At 43.3% G+C, this 19,483-nt stretch overlaps 1 protein-coding gene across 2 annotated transcripts in view; it reads left to right on the top strand.

The window, feature by feature from the left end:
* PTCHD4 (patched domain containing 4) overlaps positions 1 to 19,483 on the top strand; it is a 116,383-nt gene that overhangs the window by 45,064 nt on the left and 51,836 nt on the right. The window lies entirely within an intron of this gene.

Raw genomic sequence — 19,483 nt, 5'->3', positions numbered from 1 at the left:
CCTGAGTTCCTGCTTCTACATTGGGTTCTTGCAAAAAAAAAAATCATTGTAGAAAGGTGCGAGACTTCCAAGTGCTCCTTAATGCTTTGGCCTCGATAGTAGCAATAGCCCCTCTCACCTGCTTCCGAATGCAACCCTGCAATGCTGGTTCCTTGACTCTTACAACCCACTCCTGGAACCACTGGCTCATGATAACAAGGCCAATCCTCTGTTTCCTCACCGGATGGAAGTCTCGGACATAAGTCTGTAGAGGCATCCCCTTTCATCCTCCTCAACCTGCTGCCATCCTCGAGGAAAAGCTGGGGAGCCCACTGCAACAGCCTCACAATTCACGGCCTCTTGTCGCTGAAAGACGCTCAAAGACACATCAGTTATCTGGAGCTTCTGGCAATCTTCAAAGGTCTTTGATCATTCCAACATATCCTCCAGTCTCCACGGTCCAGGTCCTCATTGACAACATGATAGCCACATTCTACCTGATCCCTCCTCTGTCTCATCCTTCAGCCCTTGGACTGGTGCTTTGACCATGAGATCCCCCAGTAGTGATCCATACCCGGAACGAGAACAACACTCTTGCTGACATTCTCAATAGAACCCCTCATCACCAGGATTACTGAGAAACTCTTTCTCCAGCCAACCTCACGTATCCTTGGCTGAGGCAATCTTGGTATTTGGTGTTTCTCAACCTCTCTCGAGACTGAACCCCAATTCTTAACCAGACCCAACCTCCTGTTGAGAGCCTTGGGTCGAATCCTCCACCTGGACAGTGCATTGCTCCACTTCACTGCGCTGAGGCTAGGTGGATTGCTAACCTTCCCCCATCCATCCTGAGAATTTTGGAAGCAGTCCACGGTCATCTACTAAGAGATCATATACGTACAAATGAGTCTGCTTTTCATCTGTTCTTTGAGATTGAAACCTTTCCCTCAATACAACTAAGATTCCAAGGGTCTTGGATTCCCTCGTGGACCTGTCTTCAACAGGGCTATCACTGACTTTGATAACATGCTATTTGGCAGCTATTTCTTGGCACTTCCAGGAACAGGAGTAGCCCTCTTGTTGTCCCATCCATTAATCCAAACCTTCCTGCAGGGCTACAAAAGCCTGCACTCACCCACCCATACTCTGGTTCCGGGATGGAACTTAAAACGTGCCCTTTTACAGCTCTCCGATGATCCATTTGAGCCATTGGATACCTGTGACCATCACCTTCTGATATTTTTTATTTGTTGTGGTAGGGCAACCAGTCAATTGTATTACATTTCTAACAGAACGAAACAAACAAACAAACAGACAAAATACAAAATTTGCGAGTTTGGTAGTTGATTAAATGTCCTTTGACCACTATCTGGCCACTTGGAGTGCTTCTGGTGTTGCTGCAAGAAGGTCCTCCATTGTGCATGTGGCAGGGCTCAAGGTGCATTGCAGCAGGTGGTCAGTGGTTTGCTCTTCTCCACACTTGCATGTCGTGGATTCCACTTTGTGGCCCCATTTCTTGAGGTTGGCTCTGCATCTCGTGGTGCCAGAGTGCAGTCTGTTCAGCGCCTTCCAAGTCGCCCAGTCTTCTGTGTGCCCAGGGGGGAGTCTCTCATGTGGTATCAGCCATTGGTTGAGGTTCTGGGTTTGAGCCTGCCACTTTTGGACTCTTGCTTGCTGAGGTGTTTCATCGAGTGTCTCTGTAGATCTTAGAAAACTATTTCTAGATTTAAGTCGTTGACGTGCTAGCTGATACTCAAACAGGGGATGAGCTGGAGATGTCTCTGCCTTGGTCCTTTCACTATTGGCTGCCACTTCCCAGCGGATGTCAGGTGGTGCAATACCTTCTGATATGAAAGGTGTCCTTTTTAGTTGCTATCACACCTGCTTGGTGGGCCTCGGACCTTGCCACCCTCTGGGTGGATGCACCATATCTCATTTTCCATAGAGACCATGCTGTTCTCCGCCCTGACATTTCCTTCCTCACCAAGGGTGGTCTCAGCTTCTCATTTGAACCAAGACACTTCTTACCAGTACTTACACAGAACCTGGAGCACGTACTGCACTCCCTGGACAGGAGCCATGCTGTCCTTTTACACAGGCAGCTCACTGTCCAGTTTTGCCAAACTAATAGGTTTTATTTGCTATGCCAGACCTCAACACAGTAAGAACTGGGTGGGGGGTTGTCATTTTTTGCTCTAGAGAAAAAAATATAAACAAGAAAGGCTGCTATAACATCATGATAGAGCCATGCTTGAATGAATAGTTGGCAGTGTTGGATGCTACATATGCTCTTGAGTGAGTTTCTCTCAATACTTGAATGCTTTGGGACACACATGCCTCAGATGTGAATGAGACAATCATTGGGTAGAAAGGAATCTCAAGGGCAATCTAGTCCAAATTTTGCTAGTTCAGGAACCTACAGGCAGTATATATAGCCAGATGTGGACACACATATTCCAGATGTGGATTTGTATAATAAAGTTTGGTACTGGCGACTGTATTTTTTATTCCTTTGATATTTATTCCCAGCTTGGAATCCCGCCCCCATTTCTAACAGCAGCCACATGCTATGTTGACCAATACAAAGATCAGTCATGCCCAGCTCACATCCTATCAGTGTGCATCTGAAAACTAGATTTTTTAAAAATCCAAAATGCATCAGTTTGATCTTACCATCAGTGAATTCCATTATCCATTTCAATAGCCATTCCTCTCCTACACTTCATAATTTATTTTAGTTCCTTCCATTATAAATAAACTAGTGCCATTAGCTAATGTGGGCACCTCACTATACATCCCACTATCCACCACAACTTCAGATTTTGCACCAGGAGAATTTCTACATTTTACATTTCATTTTTTAAAACGTTGAGCATTTTCCATACAGCCTTGTATGTAACAACATTTTGTAGGGTTTTCTTTTAAATGGTGTACTAAAGGGTATAGGACTGTTAGGTGACCTCATATGCGTCTTTTCACTAATTTTACAGGGCTTTAAGCATTTTCGTTTTCCTTTATAGATTATTTAGTCAATGGTGCAATATGTATTATTTTGCCATTACTATCATAGTAATACAAAAACTAGAAATTGTTCACATGGGTGGCTGAGATAGTGACATCTTTGCACTCTGATTGTTCAGTGTACAAAAACTCTGTTTCGTAGACAGAATTATTAAAAATATTGTGTAATATTACCTTCAGGCTACACGTGTAGCCTGTATCTTGTTTATACTTGGGTCTCCAAGAGATCTCATTATGTATGTATATGCCAATGCACCTATTTTAAAATCTGAAAGAATCCCAAATACTTCTGGTCCCAGGCATTTCAAATGAGGGCTACTCAACCCGTGCTACTGTCTCTCCGCTTCCTCCTCTTTTGGGCATACAAGCAGAGTGGAGGACAGACAATTCAAGCCACAGGCTGCCAGGGGAGGGGGAAAGCGCCACCGTGAAGCACTAACTGCACTGCAGTGTGTTCTTTATGAGGAGGACGTTGCTGGAATGGGATTAGCATAACAACCTGGAGAAAGGGAATGCTTTTCTTTACCGGAAAATGCAAAAGTCATGCAATTTCAGTCTCTGCAGTCTTTTTGCTGTTGCTGGAGAGCCTCGTTGCATTGTTTTGTGGCTCCCCTTTGCTCAGAAGGTTACTTTTTTCTGGAAAGTCAGTTAAGAAGGAACTAGCACTGCAACCTTTTATTTGTTAGGGAGCAGCAAAGCAGCCATTATTATGTTGTGCCTTTGAAAACCATCCTTTTAAGACCTGTCTTTTGGTAAGCTTTACCATCCTATTTAATAGTTGGTCTTACATCCCAGTGTTCCAGTGATAACATCCTCTCCCCCAATATCATCTGAGGTTACATGTTCAGATATTTTAGCAAACATGTTGCTTCAGCAACTCTTGAAATTCCTGGCTGAAGATCTGTTCTCATTTCTTTGCATCTCTAAGCTCCAGGTGATTGTGTGACCACATTTCTGCATCCGAACCCACGGAATCTCTTCAGTCATCTGGAGAGGCCCTGTTCCCGCTCCCACCCCCTTTGCAAGTGCGATTGGTGGGGACGAGGGAGAGGGCCTTCTCTGTGGTGGCCCCTCGACTCTGGAACTCACGTCCCAAGGATATCTGTCAGGTTGCCAGGGCTCTACCTTGTTTAGGTAGAGATGAATCAAACTCTCAGTTTTAACAAACGGTTTAATTAAAACAGCACTTACTTGCTGGCTGTTAATATAGTCCAAAATATAAAACATAAAGATAGCACACAGCTACAGAATAAACAAAAACTGATAGCAAAAATAACTTCATAGTCAAAAGGGTCCAGTCCAATGGTCAAATGCCGAGAGTTCAATAAACAAAGTCCAGGTATCAACAGTCTATACCGTAGTCAAAAGCCAGTCCAAAGGTTCAAGGTTCCAGGATTCCAAGATTACAGGAGACAGGTCAGGATACCGAAAAATCCCAACAGACCTGGGGGGGAAACCAACAGCATCCACCACCAAAATACAACAGATACTTTTCTCCCAAAGATCAGTCCCAAGATTAGCTCCTTAAATCCAGTAACACCCAGCTGCAACCCATCTCCTGCACACCTCCACCCCTAATTGCTTTCACCCTTGAACTCCCACTTACAGATCACCAAACGCTTAAGAACTAATACATTAACCCTTCCATCACCAACCACCATTAACTGCAGACTATATGACAATATCAGGCAAGCCTCCACATTGGCAGTCTTTAGGAGGAGCCTGAAAACGTGGCTGTTCCAGTGTGCCTTCCCTGAATAAAGGAAACAATTCCCTGCAAAATGTCCTCAGAAGAACTTTTAACTACCCGCTGGGTTGCTCTCCCTACATTTTTTTAAAAACCCTCCTGCTTAGATACATCCTACTTCTGTTCATGCACAGCGTTTATTTTTTTAAAAAAATTAAAATATTACATTTGGCCCAGCCATAAGTTTGTAAATTTTTGCGTGTTATTGTCTAGATGTGAGTTATATTAATTGTATTGTTTTATTTGCCTATTGCTTTGTTGTTTTTACTGATGTGTTGTTGGGCTTGGCCTCATGTAAGCCGCTCCGAGTCCCTTTGGGGAGATGGTGGCGGGGTATAAATAAAGTTTTATAATAATAAATATTATTATTATTGCAGGAGAAATCTTAGTACTGGGTTGTTTTAGGTTTTTCAGGCTATATGGCCATTTCTAGAGGCATCCCCTCCTGATGTTTCACTGCATCTATGGCAGGCATCCTCAGGGGTTGTGACCTCGCAACCTCTGAGGATGGTTGCCATAGATGCAGGCGAAACGTCAGGAGAGAATACCTCCAGAACATGGCCAGATAGCCCAAAAAACCTTCTCCCCCCCCCCCCCTTATCTCACCGGCCCTGACATGAAAAAAAAAAACCCTAGCTGATTTTCATCATAAGGGGAGGCAGGACAGGTTTCTCCCCTCTTTCTGCCCCACTCCTGTCTTAGCTTTCCAGTTCCCAAGTCCTTCGTTCACTCTCTCTAAAAGCTTTTCATCACCCAATATCTTCCCTGATATTGTGAATAACCTTCAATAGCACCATCAGAGGCGTTGTTTTGTTTCCTTTCCCAAAATTGCTTTTCTGGGAGGAAAAAAATGGTCTGATTTCTGTTTCTCCCCTAAGAACCTCACAAGAGTGCTCTACTACCTAAACTTTAAAATCCAACATCTTTCATGCAATGCCGCTGCTGACTCTCCTCCTCCTTGAACGTATGCGAGTTTCTGGGTCAGCGCCACTAAATAAAAGTCCTCTGGCATAACAGAATCAGGCTTGAAATGGCAAAAGATTTTCCCTTGCACATTTGAGCTACATTCATCCATTTTCTTCTCTTCTCAGAGCCATCACATTTTTTTTTTAAAGATAGGCATGAAATATGTTTGTGTGCAGGTGCTTTAGTGAAAATGATCATGATAAAAATGTTTCAACATAGAATCAAAAGTTGGAAGAGAGCTCATGGGCCATCCAGTCCAACCCCATTCTGCCAAGAAGCAGGAAAATTGCATTCAAAGCACCCCCGACAGATGGCCATCCAGCCTCTGTTTAAAAGCTTCCAAAGAAGGAGCCTCCACCACACTCTGGGGCAGAGAGTTCCACTGCTGAACGGCTCTCACAGTCAGGAAGTTCTTCCTCATGTTCAGATGGAATCTCCTTTCTTGTAGTTTGTTGGGGGTTTACCAAGAAGGAAGGGGTGGCTATAACCTTCTGACCAATGTACATTCAGAGCCAAAGATGTTTTTGTTGCCAGTAAAAAAATAATAATGGATTTCATAAAATACTTTCTTTTTAGTGACAGACTTTTCTCAAAATACACCAAGACACTGTACACATTCAGTTTGAACGGAATCCAGTGGAGTGGAGTCCAACCCTAGTATTTATTTATTTATTTAAAACACTTATATTCCGTCCTTCTCACCCCGAATGGGACTCAGAGCGGAGCACAGCATATACACGGCAAACATTCAATGCCTGGATACAATACATAAACATTAAAAAACATTTATCGAAATATTAAAATACACCATTTAAAATAACACCATTTAAAACTGTCCTAGCCATCCACATCAAATCCAATTGGCCCTGTCATCTTTCCCATTGCTGCTTCATTGCCCTGTCCCAAAAGCTTGGTCCCACAGCCAAATTTTTACCATCCTTCTAAAGGACAGGAGGGAGGGGGCCGACCTGATCTCACCAGGAAGGGAGTTCCATAGCCGGGGAGCAATCACCGAGAAGGCCCTGTCTCTTGTCCCCACCAATCGCGCCTGTGACAATGGCGGGATGGAAAGCAGGGCCTCCCCGGAGGATCTTAATCTCCGTTACGGTTCATAGGGGGAGATGCGTTCAGACAGGTAATTTGGGCCAGGGCCGTTTAGAGCTTAGGCCAAAGCCAGCACTTTGAATTGTGCCCAATAGCAAACTGGCAGCCAGTGGAGTGAAGTAGCAGTCAATAGTGAAAGGACCAAGGCAGAGACATCTCCAGCTTATCCCCTGTTTGGGTATCAGCCAGCACGTCAATGACTTAAACCTAGAAATAATTTTCTAAGATCTACAGAGACACTCGCTGGAACACCTCAGCAAGCGAGAGTCCAAAAGTGGCAGGCTCAAACCCCGAACCTCAACCAATGGCTGATATCAAATGAGAGACTCCCCCCTGGGCACACAGAGGACTGGGTGACTTGGAAGGCATTGAACAGACTGCGCTCTGGCACCACGAGATGCAGAGCCAACCTTCAGAAATGGGGCTACAAAGTGGAATCCTCGACATGCGAGTGTGGAGAGGAGCAAACCACTGACCACCTGCTGCAATGCAACCTGAGCCCTGCCACATGCACTATGGAGGACCTTCTTGCAGCAACACCAGAAGCACTCCAAGTGGCCAGATACTGGTCAAAGGACATTTAATCAACTACCAAACTCACAAATTTTGTATTTTGTATTTTTGTATTTTGTCTGTTTGCTTGCTTTGTTCTGTTAGAAATGTAATATTATTGACTGGTTGCTGATGACTCGATAAATAAATAAATAAATAAGTGGAGCTGGCGTAGCGTGGGAGTTGTATGCTCCCTGTATGCTGCCCCAGTTATTAACCTGACTGCCTCTCATTGGACAATTTGAAGCTTCAGAGCAGTCTTCAAAGGCAACCCCATGTAGAGTGCGTTGCAGTAGTCTATTCTAGATGTAACGAGAGCGTGGACCACCGTGGCCAAGTCTGACTTCCCAAAATTTTCTGTTAAAAATTAACATGTCAGTAAAAGAAAACCTGTGAAAATTAGTATTTTCTACCGTTTGAAGAAAACAATTCCCCCCCCCCCTCCCACAGGGAGATGCCCCCAATGTATGTGTATGGCTCACACGGACGCCTACATGATAAAACAAGAACCCAAGCCTATCTGGGACATTCATGATTAGCAATGCATCTGCTGGGAGGAGCAGCCTGTGGGATTGGAGCAGCAGAGCAGCGGGAAAGAGGATGCCGCAAAGATCTCAGATTCAAAGGGGAAGCTGTTTGAATTTTGCTTTTAAAAGGATTCTACTGCTTTGCTGCCTAAATTTGACGAACCCATTTGCTGAATTTTGACATCCAATTGCAGAGTTGGTTTCAAAGGAAAGAGAATAACATCATCGGGGACTACATCTGTAAAACAACCCACCCTGAAATCAGTCTAATTATTGTGCTGTCGAAGGCTTTCATGGCCGGAATCACTGGGTTGCTGTGAGTTTTCTGGGCCCATTTTCCCCTGCTGAAGCCAGGTGCCATCATAGGTCCCTTCACACAGCTGTATAAAATTCTCATTGAACTAGATTATATCTGAAACTTAGTTTTTAAAAAAAAATTCAAAATGCATCAGTTTGATCTTACCATCAGTAAATTCCATTACCCATTTCAGTAGCCATTCCTCTCCTCCACTTCAGAGTGATTCTTTTGGAATTCATAATTTATTTTAGTTTATTTATTTATTTCTCGCATTTCTATCCCGTCCTTCTCAACTTCCAAAGGGGACTCAGGACGGCTTACAATGGGCCCCATCCTGAAGCCATTACATAACAAATTACAACATTAAAACCACAATTAGACATAAAAGCATAATTAACAATACATAAGCCATCGTTATAAGTCTCATCAGCCATATCGTCATTCCAGTCACATTCCCTTAAAGTGCTGCTTGCATCTATTGTCCAAAAGCCTGGTCCCAAAACCATGCCTTTAGTTTCTTTCAAAAAACTAGAAGGGAGGTGGCCGATCTTACCTCAGTTGGGAGTATGTTCCATAGGTGAGGGGCCACCGCCGAGAAGGCCCTGTCTCTCGTCCCTGACAGGCGCAATTGTGCTGTTGACGGGAGTGAGAGCAGGGTCTCCCCGGATGATCTTAGGTTTCGAGGTGGGACATAGGGGTGGATGTGTTCGGACAAGTAAGCTGGGCCAGAACCATATAGAGCTTTATAGGTCAAAACCAGCACTTTGAATTGGGCTCGGAGGTGGACCGGCAGCCAGTGGAGCTGGCACAACAGGGGGGTGGTATGCTCCCTGTATGTCACTTCCACTATAAATAAATTAGTGCCATTAGCAAATGTGGGCACCTCACTATACATCCCACTATCCATCCCAACTTCAGGTTTTGCACCAGGAGAATTTCTACACATATATTGCATGTTTTAAAATTTTGAGCATTTTCCATACAGCCTTGTATGTAACAACATTTTGTAGTTTTTTTCCTTTAAGTGGTGTACTGAAGGGACAGCACTGTTAGGTGACCTCATATGTGTCTTTTCACTAATTTTACAGGGCTTTAAGCATTTTCGTTTTCCTTTATACATTTACTAGCTGTACCCGGCCACGCGTTGCTGTGACCCTCAGAAAACAGAGGATTTGCAGACATGAAGCAATCTGGGCTAGGGAACTCCTCCCACCAAAGATTTCCTGCTGGCTAGTAGAAGCCAGGCTGTTAAGGTGCAAGGTGGTATGGAAAATAAAGTAATGAGAAGCAGCCACTGAAGCTGCAAGGCTTTTCAGTTATGTTCATGCTGACCAAAACACTCAAAAAAGCCTCTTTGAAACAGAGGCTGGGTGGCCATCTGTTGGGAGTGCTTTGAATGTGATTTTCCTGCTTCTTCACAGAATGGGGTTGGCCTGGATGGTCCACCAGGTGTCTTCCAACTCTAGGACTCTCTGATTCTATATTCTTCTCTTCCCTTCACCAGTTTCCCTTTCTTTCTTTCTTTCTTTCTTTCTTTCTTTCTTTCTTTGTTCCTTCCTTGCCTCTTCCCTTCCTTTCCTCTCCCATCCCTGTCTCCTTTCCCTTCTTTCCTCTTGCTTTCCTTCTACCTTTCCTTCCATTCATAATCTTCTCTTCACCAATCCTTTTCTTCCTTTCTTCTCTCCTTTCCCTTTCTTTCCCCTCCTTCCTCCGGGACAGTTTGTAAGGGTTTTTAAAGGGAGTTTTTTTTTTGGGGGGGGGGGGGGAGAGAAAGGGGGCATGTGGAGCCCAAGTGGGAGAGTTGCTGGCCTTTTCATGGTTCGCATCCTCCCTTCACCCAAGGGAGGGGGGCGATGTGCAGCCACTTCTGCAGGCTTGCCTTGCAATCCTCTGGTCTTGGGGAAGAGTTTCCTAGTAGCCACGTGGGCCTCATGGAACCACCGTGGTGGCTCCAGCTGCTGCCGGGGCTTGCCTCGCCAAGCCCCCACCCCTCTGTTGGGCCAGGCCTTCTCCTTCCTTCCCTCTTTCCTTTCCTCAATCCCTCCCCTCCCCAAAAGGAAAAGGACTCTGGCTTCCTGCATGGAAAGGGACTCCATGGCAAGACTTCTCTTCCCTCACAACAATTAGAGCGTCATTCTTCTTGCACAATGGGGAGAAGGGCTTTTGCGCATGCTCTGTAAGTCATGTTTCTTTTTGGGGAGTTTTAAGTTATTTCCCCTTCATTTTTTATGGTTTTTTGTTTGAAAGACATAGATCGGATTGGAATGTGTTTTGCTTCCAAATTTGGTGTCATTTTGTCCAGTGGTTTTTGAGTTCTGTTACTCCCACAAACGAACATTACATTTTTATTTATATAGATTTAGTCAATGTTGCAATATGTATTATTTTGCCACTACTATCATAGTAATACAAAACTGGAAATTGTTCACATGGGTGGCTGAGATAGTGACATCTTTGCCTTCTGATTGTTCAGTGTACAAAAACTCTGTTTTGTGCACAGAATTATTAAATATATTGTGTAACATTACCTTCAGGCTACATGTGTAGATGAAACATAACTGTTTTTTGTTTATACTTGGGTCTCCAAGAGATCTCATTATGTATGTGTGGACTCAGATAATCCAATTCAAAGTGGATATTGTGGATTACCTGCCTTGATATTAGGCCCTTAGTTTGAGAAGTGGACAGGTTGCAACTGAAGTCAGAGATGGCATGATGTAGCTGTTTATCGCATGTCAAAGAACGTCAACAATGATGGGCAAGAGCAGCATCATATAAAGATATTGCTTTGTGCATATGGTATATGCCCCCAATCCCAGATGAGACAGCTGCAACTGAAAGTGTGAGATTGTGCCAAGCAAGGTATTTATGCCAGATTTAAACGGCTGCTTGGCAGTGGCTTTGCAGAGAATATAGGCATAGGGAGAAGTTGTGCCAAAGGGAAGAGGTTGAGAAGGTAAACAACAGAGGCAGGACCAGTCTGCTTATGGGGGATATGTGAGGTGAGAGGGATTGGGGAGACAAACACTCTAGAAAACACGACTGTTCAGCTGTCGGCTTCATCTAGGCAGGTGGGATGGAAATAGGTACCAGCAGTAAGGGCTCTGCAAAAGCTAGAGATCCAGAAGATGATAGAGCTGGAGTCACAGGACTTCAAGCATCCCTCCCATTGTTGGCACATCAAAATAATATAGTACTTTCCTGTTAGAAACTCATAAGTGTTTAAAGTAATGTTTCTGAACCTTCCTAATGCCACGACCCCTTATTAGAGCCGCCGCAAACTAGCATCTTGCGAGAGCAAACTGTGCCAGCACGTCCAATGACGTCGAAGACTCCTCCTCTCTCTCCGCCTCTTTCTCCGTCTCTTTCTCAGTGCCAGCATGGTTTTTCCTTTGCTAGGGCAATGATGCCAGCGTACTCTCGCTGTTGACAGAATTCAACAGCAAGAATACGCTGGCATCGCTGCCCTAGCAAAGGAAAAACCACGCTGGCATGGAGAAAGAGGCGGAGAGAGAGGCGGAGTGTTCGACGTCATCGGACGTGCTGGCACAGTTTGCTCTCGCAAGATGCTAGTTTGTGGCAGCTCATACAGTTCCTCATGTCGTGGTGATCCCCGACCATAAAATTATTTTCATTGCTACTTCAACACTGTAATTTTGCTACTGTTACAAATATCTAACATGCAGGATGTATTTTCATTCACCGGACCAAATTTGGCACAAATTCACGATACCCCCAAATTTGTATACTGGTGGACTTGGGGGGGGGGGGGGTTGATTTTGTTGTTGCTGGGATTCATAGTTCACCTACAATCAAAGAGCTGTTTGAACTCTACCAACAATGGAATTGGACCAAACTTGGCACACAGAACTCCCATGATCAACAGAAAATATGGGAAGAGTTTGGTGGGCATTGATCTTGAGTTTTGGAGTTGTAATTCACCTAAATCCAGAGAGCACTGTGGACTCAAACAAGGATGGATCTGGACCAACCTTGGCACAAATACTCAATATGCCCAAATGTGAAAACTGGTGAGTTTGGGGAAAATAGACCTTGACATTTGGGAGTTATAGTTGCTGGGATTTATAGTCCACCTACAAAGAGCATTCTGAACCCACCAACGATAGAATTGGGTCAAACTTCCCAAACAGAACTTCCATAACTAACAGAAAATACTGGAAGAGTTTGGTGGGCACTGACCTTGAGTTTTGGAGTTGTAGTTCAGCTATATCCAGTGAGCACTGTGGACTCAAACAATGATGAATCTGGACTAAACTTGCTACAAATACTTAATATTCCCAAATGTGAACATTGGTGGAGTTTGCGGGAAATAAACCTTGACATGCTGATGGTCTTTGGCAACCCCTCTGACACCCCCTTGTGACCCCTCCAGGTTGCAAGGTCGCAACCCCCAGGTTGAGAAACGCTGGTTTAAAGGCTTTTGTTTATGTACTTGAGAGAGTGTAACTATCTCAAATGCTAACAAAGTTTTGTGTAAAGTGACTATAGATATATGATAGTACATGGAGGCTGTGTAGCCTCTGGCACTGTGAGTAGGGAAATTCTGCCATAAAGAGAAGGGAGAGGGGAAGTAATGGTCCCAAGGACATCTGAGGAGACTGCAGCAGCCTCCCCGGGCCCTTCCACACAGCCTCATACCCCAGAATCTCAAGGCAGAAAATCCCACAATATCTGCTTTGAACTGGATTATCTGAGTCCACACTCAGAGAATGTGGGATTTCCTGCCTTGATGTCCTGGGATATAGGCAGTGTGGAAGGGCCCTCAGATAACCCAGTTCATAACAGATATTGTGGGATTTTCTGCCTCGATATTCTGGGATATAGGGCTGTGTGGAAGGGCCCATAATTGCAGTCTGCGGTGATGATGGGACAGCAGCTCACATGGTTTGCTTGTGTGTTTTCATTGTAGTAGCATCCTCACCTTGAGGTTGCTCTCTTCACACTGAGAATCAGGCTTCAACTTGGGAAAAGGGCATACTTAGGCCATGTGGCAGGGTGTTTGTCCTTTTTTTGGCTGTGACTTTTGCTCAGTCAAAATGTTCTCAAACTGGTGGGTTGGGGGACCATTAGAGCCCGATATCTTCAAGATCGAAAGTTTTGCGGCACTGTTGTTATAAAAATGGCTTTTGAGCTGAGAATAAATAAATCCACATGACTTGGAGAACTGAATTGTGAACTAGATTGTTAAGTACATCAACTCTTGGCTGTACTGCAGAAAAAAAATTGAGATGATAAATTAAATGCACAGTAACCTCTTGTATAGAAAGAAGCAGCAATGGCTGTTTACCCTTGCAGAGCAATGATGTGCCAGTTCTGAAGCATCACCTCAAACAAACTCATCTACAAATGGTTCCTCTGTTTGCGCCAGCACTTCTGCTGAACTGGCATTGTCAGCAGCAAGAGATCTCCCAATGTGTTGATTCAGTGGTTGGTGTCAAGCCACAGTGGGAAAGGTCTCCCACACATCCCCACAGTGGGCCTCCTCAAAGATCTCGGTGCTTAGGGAGGGAGGTAGAGGAAAATGTGCCTCCATTCCAATGTCAAGGCCCCAATCAACCCTTGGCTTTCAGCATCACCACTGACAAATGGCACCAGAAGCTATTGGCAACCAATAATGTTCCTGTTTAAAACTGATGTGAAATAATACATTCTCAGCAGTAATCGAGTTGGCACATTTGGTACTAATTGTTAGTTGCATGCCATCCTCCAGGGCAGCCTGATGTGTTGTGCAATGCAGCGATTTAGATGAGAAGTGAGTGCAGAAACATTTATTCTACTGATTCCTCTTATTTCTCCAGAATGAAAGTCCGTCCTAGATTCCAACATTTGTGGGCCCATTCATCATATTGTTCCTTCTTAGAAAATATGTACCAGTAGTTTTTGAGAGGTGTTTAACCGTTAACTACTTTTTAGCACTATGTCATTTTCAGTAGTGATTTGGTTGCGCATAGCAGCCTTGCAAAACTTCCAGGGCACTGAATACCCGTTGGGAGCTGTGATCTGCCTTGAATATAAACCTCTGGATTGTGGGGAGAGCAGGTGGCATCAGCCATCTTTTCACCACTCATTTGGCCAAGTTCTGTTAATGTGTTTTCTCTCTTCTTCCAATGCATATCTTGCATGATTCAAATATTTCAGTGGGATAGTTAAAAGAAGAAAAGGTCATCTATTAATAGTAAAGATATAGGATGGATATAAGGGCCCCCGGTGCGTTAAAGCACTGAGCTGCTGAGCTTGTTGACCAAAAAGTCGCAGGTTCGATTCCAGGGAGCGGTGTGAGCTTCCGCTTTCAGGCCTAGCTTCTGCCAACCTAGCACTTCGAAAACATGCAAATGTGAGTAGATCAATAGGTACCGCTACGGCGGGAAGGTAACAGCGCTCCATGCGGTCATGCTGGCCACATGACCTTGGACAATGCTGGCTCTTCGGCTTAGAAATGGAGATGAGCACCACACCCCAGAGTCAGACATGACTGGACTTAATGTCAGGGGACAACCTTTACCTAACCTATAGGATGGATGACACCTTATTTGTAGTGCAAAAACCACTTAAAATAATACAATAATTAAAATGATGAACAATTTTAACAAACATAAACTTATTAGTATTTCAATAGGAAGTGTGGGCCTGCTTTTGGCTGATGAGATAGGATTATTGTTGTTGTTGTGTGCTTTCAAGTCGTTTCAGACAGGTTGATCCTGAGCGAGGGCTGGGTAAATAACCTTGGAGGGCCCTCGGGCCTCAGTTTGGGGACTCCTGGTCTACACTGTCATACAACACAGTTCAAAGCAGATAGTCTGGATTTTATATCACAGTGTAGATCCATCTTGTGCCCAGAGAAGAGCGGGTAGGGTTACCATAAGTAATTTGAACTTAGAGCTTGTTACTATTCTGTTAGAGCCTGCGTAGTTGTGTGAATGTACAGATGACCACTTGAAAAGAACACAGTTACAGGTATGCAACATGTCATTCACTATTTACTACTCACTATTTTAACTCGGCATGCATCAAAACAAGATGTTACCTCTCTCAACCTCACAGTATAGTCATTCCCGATGTCTGACTCAAGATAGGGTTGCGCAAGTGACGTGATTCAGACTTTTCCAGATTGTGTTGCATGTTTGTGTTCATTTTTCAGAGTGCTTTTGCATGTATCTGCCCATAATATGCATGCTTGTTTGTATTGTGTTGCTTAGTTGTCTTGTGCCCAGAGATGTATGTTGGTACATGTCATGTTCTTGCCTTGCTTTGTACATGTTTGCCTTCAGTGTAAGCTTTGAGATGGGGCGGGAGGCTGGGAATTTAAGCCACATGGTTTCTGTGATATGTCGTTTCTAGCTTTTTCTTAATTAGTTTACATGCTTTTAGGAATTCTAAGCCTCTGAGATAACAAGAAGCACAGAAGTCGGTGGATTTCGGTTTTAATTTTACTATGCATGTGGTGTAAAAGCTAAATGCTTTTCGAACATATGTGAATTTCTGGGTTGTTGTAGGTTTTTTGGGGGGCTATATGGCCATGTTCTAGAAGCATTCTCTCGATGTTTCGCCTGCATCTATGGCAAGCATCCTCAGAGGCATCCTCACAACCTCTGAGGATGCTTGCCATAGATACAGGCGAAATGTCAGGAGAGAATGCTTCTAGAACATGGCCATACAGCCCGAAAAACCTACAACAACTCAGTGATTACAGCCATGAAAGCCTTTGACAATACATATGTGAATTTGTAAGCACATTAACTCTTCTCTTTATCCAGAGGTTCTTTTATCTTTAATGCATATGCTGTTCGTAACAACCAATTCCCACATAGTTTGTGTGACTAAATATAATAAAGTCAGGAATACTTATCAAGCCAGGTTTTGCCATATCTTCCAACGTTTCATGTGGCCAAAAACATAGGAAGAACAAGGTGGCAAAAGTTATAAACAAAGAAGAATAGAGACACTTGGAGAGGTTTTAGCAGTTTACCTTAGCCTAAGGCTCCTTCTACACAACTGTATAAAATAATAATAATAATAATAATAATAATAATAATAATAATAATCTTTATGTATATCCCACCACCATCTCCCAAGCCCAGACAACATGCTACAGCAAAATAAAACCAGAACATAAACAACAAACAACATCATCAAAATTACATAAAAAAGTATAAACACAGTAACAAAATAACATTCCAATAAACACAGTCACGATAACAGTGGGCGGGCCACATGTACAGGATAAAATGATTGAAAAACTCTTAATGAGATAAAAATAGGAGCAGGTTATTTGCAGGGAGCTCATAAAAACACACAGAGTTGTGGAACTAAACTTCCCATTTGGAGGGCATGTACTCCAGTGGTTGAGGGGAGCAATAGTGTCATGTTGTGCACCTACTCGCCAAAGGCGCAGCGGAAGATCCGGGTTTTAAGGTTCTTTTTAAAATCCAGATTATTTGCTTTGAACTGGAATATATGACAGTGTAGACTCATATAATCAAGTTCAAAGTAGATAATGTGGGTTATCTGCCTTGATATTCTGGATTATATGGTTCTACACGAAGGGCTCTCAGTCTCCAGGTAAGGGCAAGATTCTGTCCTCCTTCGCCTGGGTTAATTAAGTGCATTTCTTCACTTTTAACTCGGTTTATAGAAGTTGAAATAAGTTAAAGATGAAAAGAGCAATTGCTAAGAGAGGGAAACTGGGACATAATAACAATTGCTGAAAAAGTGGGACAACAGGAATGGTGGAAAGTGTGCTTTTATTTCAGAAACAAGCTCCCAAAGCAGCAGGTGGCAACGGAGCCTTTGCCTTTCAAGATAACTCTACAGCCAAATGTATACGAAAAAGATAAGATGTCCCCATTTTACTGAATGAGCGTCTAATGGGACATTTGGCAGAAGTTCTAGGAGCGGGAAAGAAGCTATCACAAAAATGCGAAGTGTGTGAGATCCAAGCTGAAAGCTGTCAAGGGGGGAAATTAAGTGAGATTGTGAGGCTTGGGAGGTCTGAAACCAATGCTGCTTGATTTTCTCATTGCTGCTTTTCTCATCTCATCTGTTTTGCTGTGGCATTTTTTTGCCTTGGCAATGTCTATCTGGCAACTGACCTGTGAAACAAGATTGTGTGGTGACATGCGGGAAGCGCAGGAGAAAAATGGCAACTGCACATTTCTGACCTTATAAGCAATCTGTTGTTAAAGGTTGCACTGAAGTTTTGGTAACATGAAATAAGACAGTTTAGTCCAAATATATTCCTCCTTCATAGATAGATATAAGTCCCTTCTGCACTGTCATATAATCCAGATTATAAAAGCAGATGAGCCAGATTATCTGCTTTGAACTGCATTATATGGCAGTATGGAAGTGGCCTAAGGTATCTCCTGCCACAAACCATCCTGAAGTTTAAGATCTTCAGGAGAGGCCCACCACTATCGCAAACACGGTTGATGGGGATGAGAGACAGGTCCTTCTCAGCAGTGGCCCCCCGCCTATGGAATGCCCTCTCTAGAGATATCAGATTGGCCACCTCCCTCTTGTCTTTTAGAAGGAAAATCAAGACCTAGTTATGGGACCAAGCGTTCGATCAATGAGCAGCAAGTGGAAGTAGATCACACACAACAATGAATTGACCCGGACTGGTTTTTGGATTTCGATTTTAATGGCTGTGTCTTAATTAATTGTTTTAATTGTTGTTTTAATTTTTAATATTTTGATTGTACTGTGGTTGTTTTTTATGATGCCAGCATCGTTTATTGCTTTTATTTGGCCGCCTTGAGTCCCTCTTCGGGGGGAGAAGGGCAAGGTATAAATATAGGAAATAAATATAGGAAATAAGGTATGAGCGAGAGAGATGTTCTGCTAGAAATGATAAGAAACCAGAAAGGATTCTCAAAATCACTTCTTGTCAATTAGATTACACCAGGGGTTCTCAAACTACGGCCCGGGGGACACATGTGGCCGGCTGAGGGCATTTATCCGGCCCACTGAGGAGGAGGCAGAACTCATTTTGTTCTTTCTGTCTCCCCCTCATGCTCTCTCTCTTTCACAATATATAATTACATATTTTTTATTAATCACTATGCTTTATGTTCAGTTTGTAACAATGAAAATACATCCTGCATATCAGATATTTACATTATTCATAAAAGTAGCAAAATAACAGTTGTGAAATAGCAATGAAAATAATTTTAGGATTGGGGGTCACCACAACATGAGGAACTGTATTAAAAGGTCGCGGTATTAGGAATGTTGAGAACCAGTGGTGTATATGAAGAGGGGCCACCCGATGATGCGCAGCTAAAGCGCTGAAAAATAGAGTGCATCTATACTACAGAATTAATGAAGTTTGACACCACTTTGACTGCCATGGCGTAATGCTATGGAATTCTGGGATTTAAAATTTTATAAGCTGTTTCGCCTTTTCTACCACAAGATCAAATTGCAGCTCCAGGTTTCCATAACATTGGTTCTTCATTTTAAATATTGTATTTTTTCCCGTTTTGTTTTTTTATTTCAAATAAGATATGTGCAGCGTGCATAGGAATTTGACCACTTTTTTTTTAAAAAAAACTATAGTCCGAGCCACCAACGGTCTGAGGGACAATGAACTGGCCCCCTGTTTAAAAAGTTTGAGGACCCCTGGATTACACCTTTCACAAATGTGTAAGAATGACATTTGCAGTAGGTTGCTTTCTGTGATGGAGAAGGTGGCATCAAACTGATGATTAAAATGACTAAGCCGTAAGGCATGGTAAATTGCTAACAAACCACAGGGAAAATAACTGCTTGATACTTACTTTGTTTCAGTGTTCTCTCAAAAAGAGAATTGTTCGTTTTCATGCACAGGTAGAGTCCTTTGCAAGGGATCTGGATTGCAAATCAAGATTGATGGGGAATGACCTAGGGCCTTTCCACACAGCCATATAACCCAGAATATCAAGGCAGATAATCCACCATATCTGTTTTGAACTGGATTATCTGAGTCCGCACTGCCATATATTCCAGTTCAAAGCAGAAAATGTGGGATTTTATTCAGCCTGTGTGGAAGGGGCCCCAGAGAGCTGTTCAGCAGATACAGAGAAGGGCAACAAGGATGATAAGCAGTGTGGAGAACAAATATATATATATCAGGAAATGGTGAAGTAGTTGGGTATCTTGGTGAAGTAAAGACTGGGGGAATACCATGACTCCACTCTTTCAATACCTAAAGGGCTCTCATTCCCTGAAGGTCCTCAGCTGCCTCATTGGGTAGAAATATGCCTAATGGTTTGACGTTACAGGAGGTTA

The sequence above is a fragment of the Anolis sagrei genome, chromosome 1, assembly GCF_037176765.1.
Source record: "Anolis sagrei isolate rAnoSag1 chromosome 1, rAnoSag1.mat, whole genome shotgun sequence".
NCBI lineage: Eukaryota > Metazoa > Chordata > Lepidosauria > Squamata > Dactyloidae > Anolis > Anolis sagrei.
This window is presented reverse-complemented; position numbering and strand designations above follow the sequence as displayed.